Below are 6,602 nucleotides of genomic sequence, written 5' to 3'. Positions count from 1 at the left end.
GCCCTTGTCAGCTCACCTAAGTATTCATGGAAGTTTGGCATAAGGTCGCTGTGGTAGGGGTATGAAGGCCCCGTCAGCGCATGCACAATCGGGCGCACGAGCGCTTAGCGGAGTCGAATGCCGCTCAAGTGCCTGTCCGGTGCATCGGGTGTGTGTGATACGAGGGCAATGAGGTTCGCACGGGGGCTCGCCTCCCGTGTGCTACCGGACTTGACAACATATAGAACGTGGTGTTTGCTCCTCCGGGTGCAATGGGACAATGAACATTCGAACGCAAAGTCGGAATTCTGGTTGATCCTACCAGTAATATACGCTCGTCTCAAAGGTTAAGCCATGCATGTCTAAGTACAAACAGATTTAATGTGAAACCGCATAAGGCTCAGTATAACAGCTATAATTTACGAGATCATCAACCTAGTTACTTGGATAACTGTGGAAAATCTAGAGCTAATACATGCAACATGCCAGGACCCTCGCGGGAACTGGTGCACTTATTAGTCAAACCAATCGCGGGTTCTCCGTGTCATTGAGTTGAAGTCTGGATAATGATGCTGATCGTATGGTCTCGCACCGACGACAGATCTCGCAAATATCTGCCCTATCAACTATGGATGGTAGTATAGAGGACTACCATGGTTGCAACGGGTAACGGGGAATCAGGGTTCGATTCCGGAGAGGGAGCCTGAGAAATGGCTACCACATCCAAGGAAGGCAGCAGGCGCGTAAATTACCCAATCCCGGGACGGGGAGGTAGTGACGAGAAATAACAATATGAAACTCTTTAATGATGTTTCATAATTGGAATGAGTAGAGCATAAATCCTTCTACGAGGATCAAGTGGAGGGCAAGTCTGGTGCCAGCAGCCGCGGTAATTCCAGCTCCACTAGCGTATATTAAAATTGTTGCGGTTAAAACGTTCGAAGTTGATACTTGTCCAACACAGTCCGGCTCCGCCGACCCGGTCAACCCGTGGTCGGTGGGCCAAGTCGGAATCTGGTTGCGACTCAATGGTGTGGTAGGGCACCAAGTCTGTGTCATGGTGTGCCCTTCAACGGGTGCAAGTGTAACATAGAGCTCGACCGCTCACGTTTACCTTGAACAAATTAGAGTGCTTAAAGCAGGGTGCCCAAACGCCCTAGAATAATCTTGCATGGAATAATGGAATACGACCTTGGTCTAATCTTTCATTGGTTTGTACTCAGACCGGAGGTAATGATTAACAGAAGTAGTTGGGGACACTAGTATTACGGCGCGAGAGGTGAAATTCGTAGACCGTCGTAAGACTAACTAAAGCGAAGGCATTTGTCAAGGATGCTTTCTTTAATCAAGAACGAAAGTTAGAGGATCGAAGGCGATTAGATACCGCCCTAGTTCTAACCGTAAACGATGCCAACTAGCAATTGGGAGACGCTACAACCAGGTGCTCTCAGTAGCTTCCGGGAAACCAAAGTCAGGTTCCGGGGGAAGTATGGTTGCAAAGTTGAAACTTAAAGGAATTGACGGAAGGGCACCACAATGAAATGGAGCTTGCGGTTCAATTTGACTCAACACGGGAAAACTTACCAGGTCCGAACTTATGGAGGTGAGACAGATTAATAGCTCTTTCTCAAATTTAAGGGTAGTGGTGCATGGCCGTTCTTAGTTCGTGGATTGATTTGTCTGGTTAATTCCGATAACGAACGTGACTCACATATGCTAACTAGAACGCAGTCAGCGTTAATGCGTCGATGCCGATTGGAACGGGTTAGGACCTTTCGGTGGAGTATGACCTGACACCTTCGCTGTTCGTGTGCGCAAGTGCACTTACGGTACGCTGCTTAGCAGGACAATTTGTGTTTAGCAAAATGAGATCGAGCGATAACAGGTCCGTGATGCCCTTAGATGTTCTGGGCTACACGCGTGCTACAATGTGGGTAGCAGCGTGTCTCCTATTCCGAGAGGAACGGGAAATCACTCAAATACTCACTTAGTAGGGATTATGGATTGCAATGGTCCATATGAACTCGGAACTTCTAGTAAGTGCTGGTCATCAGCCAGCGTTGAATACGTCCCTGCCCTTTGTACACACCGCCCGTCGCTACTACCGATGGATTATTTAGTGAGGTCTTTGGAGATGATCGTTCGCTGGATCCTCGTGAACCGCGTCTGCTTTATCGAAGTTGACCGAACTTGATGATTTAGAGGAAGTAAAAGTCGTAACAAGGTTTCCGTAGGTGAACCTGCGGAAGGATCATTAGTGGCCAAGTGATCCTTCCAGAAGTCCGAACCTGCGGGTTGAGACTTCGGCACAAGTTGCCATATGATAATTGACGAAACACTATAGAAGTCCGAACCTGCGGGTTGAGACTCAGGCACAAGTTGCCATATGAAAGTTGACGAAACACTAACAAGTCCGAACCTGCGGGTTGAGACTTAGGCACACGTTGCCTTATACATGACTTCGAACAAATACACAAGTCCGAACCTGCGGGTTGAGACTTAGGCACAAGTTGCCTTATACATGACTTCGAACAAATACACAAGTCCGAACCTGCGGGTTGAGACTTAGGCACAAGTTGCCATATGAAAGTTGACGAAACACTAACAAGTCCGAACCTGCGGGTTGAGACTTAGGCACACGTTGCCTTATACATGACTTCGAACAAATACACAAGTCCGAACCTGCGGGTTGAGACTTAGGCACAAGTTGCCTTATACATACATTGGCCAAATAAACAGAAGTCCGAACCTGCGGGTTGAGACTTAGGCACAAGTTGCCATATTATATTCGATCAAACACTAAGTAGTCCGAACCTGCGGGTTGAGACTCAAGACCGTAACAAGATGTCACTATACAAGTCCGAACCTAAGGGTTGAGACTTAATGCGATCTAGATACCAAGTTGACATCCAATACCTGTTGAGCAAAACCAAAGATTCCCTGTTCTCGAATGATTACACTATATAACAGGGAATCATGAAGAAATCAAGCAAGCGTGAAACAAAGTCATCACTTGGGCATGCTCGATAGCCAACCACATGACCTTAACCTAAGAGAGCATGCAAACCACATGATACCTATAAACGATTAACCCGCCCTAGTTCAATCGTTCACCAAGTGATGACTTCAGTATGGCTAAGAGAAAAACTTTTAAATGGGAAAAACTCTAAGTCCGAACCTCCGGGTTGAGACTTCCGCGTCGGAGGTGGGCGCACCTCCTATCCGAAAGATGATGAATCAGGGGTGTTCGGTCAGCAATGGTCGGATGCCCCGTCGTAGTCCAACTATGACAATCAAAGTCAAGACCTCCGGGTTGAGACTTTCCGCGAGTACAAGCATAAAGGAACACGGACCAAGCCGTACCGAGAGAATCGGTACTAGAGCCCTCGTGGTTCTACATTGAGAGAGCCCTCGTGGTTCTCATTAGGGGCTTTATGCAAGTCGTACTCAATACTGTGGTGTGAAGTATAAAGTATAGTCCTCGCCTGGTCCACGCTGCTTCGGCGGTCCTGGGTAAGATAGTTAATTCTAGCTTGCCCTATAGTGGAATGAGGACACTTAATGCTTCGTCTTTTAGCGGCGGCTAGACTCCTCCTCACGGGGAACGAGTTGACGCGCACAGCGGCGGCTTACGCACTATGGCAATCATGGATGCCTGAAGATTCCGTGAAGTTCTCCCCTGGTCCACGCTGCCTCGGCAGTCCTGGGTAAAATGGAATATTTCCAGCTTGCCCTATAGTGGAAGAGGACTATCCAACAATACAAAGTCAAGACCTCCGGGTTGAGACTTTCCGCGTCGGTGGTGTCGCGCACCGCCTATCCGAAAGATGGTGTAACAGGGGTGTTCGATCAGCAATGGTCGGATGCCCCGTCATAGTCCAACTATGACAACCAAAGTCAAGACCTCCGGGTTGAGACTTTCCGCGTCCGGAGGTACGCGTACCGCCTACCCGAAAGATGGTGTGCTTCTGGGGTATTCGATGAGTCGGATACCCCGTCGTAGTCCAACTATGACAATCAAAGTCAAGACCTCCGGGTTGAGACTTCCGCGTCCGGAGGTACGCGTACCGCCTACCCGAAAGATGGTGTGCTTCTGGGGTATTCGATGAGTCGGATACCCCGTCGTAGTCCAACTATGACAATACAAAGTCAAGACCTCCGGGTTGAGACTTCCGCGTCGGAGGTGCGCGCACCGCCTACCCGAAAGATGATGAATCAGGGGTGTTCGATCAGCAATGGTCGGATGCCCCGTCGTAGTCCAACTATGACAATCAAAGTCAAGACCTCCGGGTTGAGACTTCCGCGTCCGGAGGTACGCGTACCGCCTACCCGAAAGATGGTGAATCAGGGGTGTTCGATCAGCAATGGTCGGATGCCCCGTCGTAGTCCAACTATGACAATCAAAGTCAAGACCTCCGGGTTGAGACTTTCTGCGAGTACATGCATAAAGGAACACGGACCAAGCCGTACCGAGAGAATCGGTACTAGAGCCCTCGTGGTTCTACATTGAGAGAGCCCTCGTGGTTCTCATTAGGGGCTTTATGCAAGTCGTACTCAATACTGTGGTGTGAAGTATAAAGTATAGAGTCCTCCACTGGTCCACGCTGCTCCGGCGGTCCTGGGTAAGATAGTTCATTCTAGCTTGCCCTATGTGGAAGAGGACTCAATACCCTACCTGTTGAGCTTGAAACAAAGTCATCACTTGGGCATGCTCATATTGCCATACAATATTCCATTATCTACTAATGAGCATGCAGCTATATGATTATAACCTGTAAACGATTACCCCGCCGTAGTTCAGCGCTTCAACCAAGTGATGACTTCAGTATGGCTAGTGTGTGAAGTATAAAGTATAGTCCTCCCCTGGTCCACACTGCTTCGGCGGTCCTGGGTAAGATAGTTAGTTCTAGCTTGCCCTATGTGGAAGAGGACACCATACTTAATACTGTGGTGTAATGAACAAAGTATAGTCCTCCACTGGTCCACGCTGCTTTGCAGTCCTGGGTAAGATAGTTAGTTCTAGCTTGCCCTATGTGGAAGAGGGCATACAAGACAAAGTATAGTTCTCCCCTGGTCCACGCTGCTCCGGCGGTCCTGGGTAAGATAGTTAATTCTAGCTTGCCCTATGTGGAAGAGGACTCAATACCCTACCTGTTGAGCTTGAAACAAAGTCATCACTTGGGCATGCTCTATAGCCAATCACATGACATTAACCTAAGAGAGCATGCAGCGTATTATCCCAATGCAAAGTAAACGATAGACTCGCCCTAGTTCAGTGCTTCAACCAAGTGATGACTTCAATTTGGCTAGTGTGTGAAGTATAAAGTATAGTCCTCCCCTGGTCCACACTGCTTCGGCGGTCCTGGGTAAGATAGTTAATTCTAGCTTGCCCTATGTGGAAGAGGACACCATACTTAATACTGTGGTGTAATGAACAAAGTATAGTCCTCCACTGGTCCACGCTGCTCCGGCGGTCCTGGGTAAGATAGTTCATTCTAGCTTGCCCTATGTGGAAGAGGACTCAATACCCTACCTGTTGAGCTTGAAACAAAGTCATCACTTGGGCATGCTCATATTGCCATACAATATTCCATTATCTACTAATGAGCATGCAGCTATATGATTATAACCTGTAAACGATTACCCCGCCGTAGTTCAGCGCTTCAACCAAGTGATGACTTCAGTATGGCTAGTGTGTGAAGTATAAAGTATAGTCCTCCCCTGGTCCACACTGCTTCGGCGGTCCTGGGTAAGATAGTTAGTTCTAGCTTGCCCTATGTGGAAGAGGACACCATACTTAATACTGTGGTGTAATGAACAAAGTATAGTCCTCCACTGGTCCACGCTGCTTCGGCGGTCCTGGGTAAGATAGTTAGTTCTAGCTTGCCCTATGTGGAAGAGGGCATACAAGACAAAGTATAGTTCTCCCCTGGTCCACGCTGCTTCGGCGGTCCTGGGTAAGATAGTTAATTCTAGCTTGCCCTATGTGGAAGAGAGCATACATGAACCAAGAACGAAGGTTAGATCGAGGAATGATTCGACAACTAACCGATGGTATGAAATGTGAAGAATTCAAGCAAGCACACAATCAAGTCATCACTTGGGCATGCTCGATAGCCAACCCTATGACATTAACCTAGTAGAGCATGCGAAAACCAATATATATGTAAACGATGCCCCTCCCTAGTTCAGCGCTTCAACCAAGTGATGACTTCAGAATGGCTAAATCAAAACGGTTCAAAACATACCATCGGTACCCTATTGAAACACACAAGTCGATATCAAACCTCATGATTGTGTAGTCCTCCACTGGTCCACACTGCTCCGGCGGTCCTGGGTAAGATAGTTCATTCTAGCTTGCCCTATGTGGAAGAGGGCACATTACTCAATACTGTGGTGTTATGAACAAAGTATAGTCCTCCACTGGTCCACGCTGCTTCGGCGGTCCTGGGTAAGATAGTTAGTTCTAGCTTGCCCTATGTGGAAGAGGGCATACAAGACAAAGTATAGTTCTCCCCTGGTCCACGCTGCTTCGGCGGTCCTGGGTAAGATAGTTAATTCTAGCTTGCCCTATGTGGAAGAGAGCATACATGAACCAAGAACGAAGGTTATGATCGAGGAAT

The sequence above is a fragment of the Anopheles ziemanni genome (genome assembly GCF_943734765.1).
Source record: "Anopheles ziemanni chromosome X unlocalized genomic scaffold, idAnoZiCoDA_A2_x.2 X_unloc_63, whole genome shotgun sequence".
NCBI classification, from domain to species: domain Eukaryota; kingdom Metazoa; phylum Arthropoda; class Insecta; order Diptera; family Culicidae; genus Anopheles; species Anopheles ziemanni.
Note: the sequence above shows the minus strand (reverse complement) of the source record.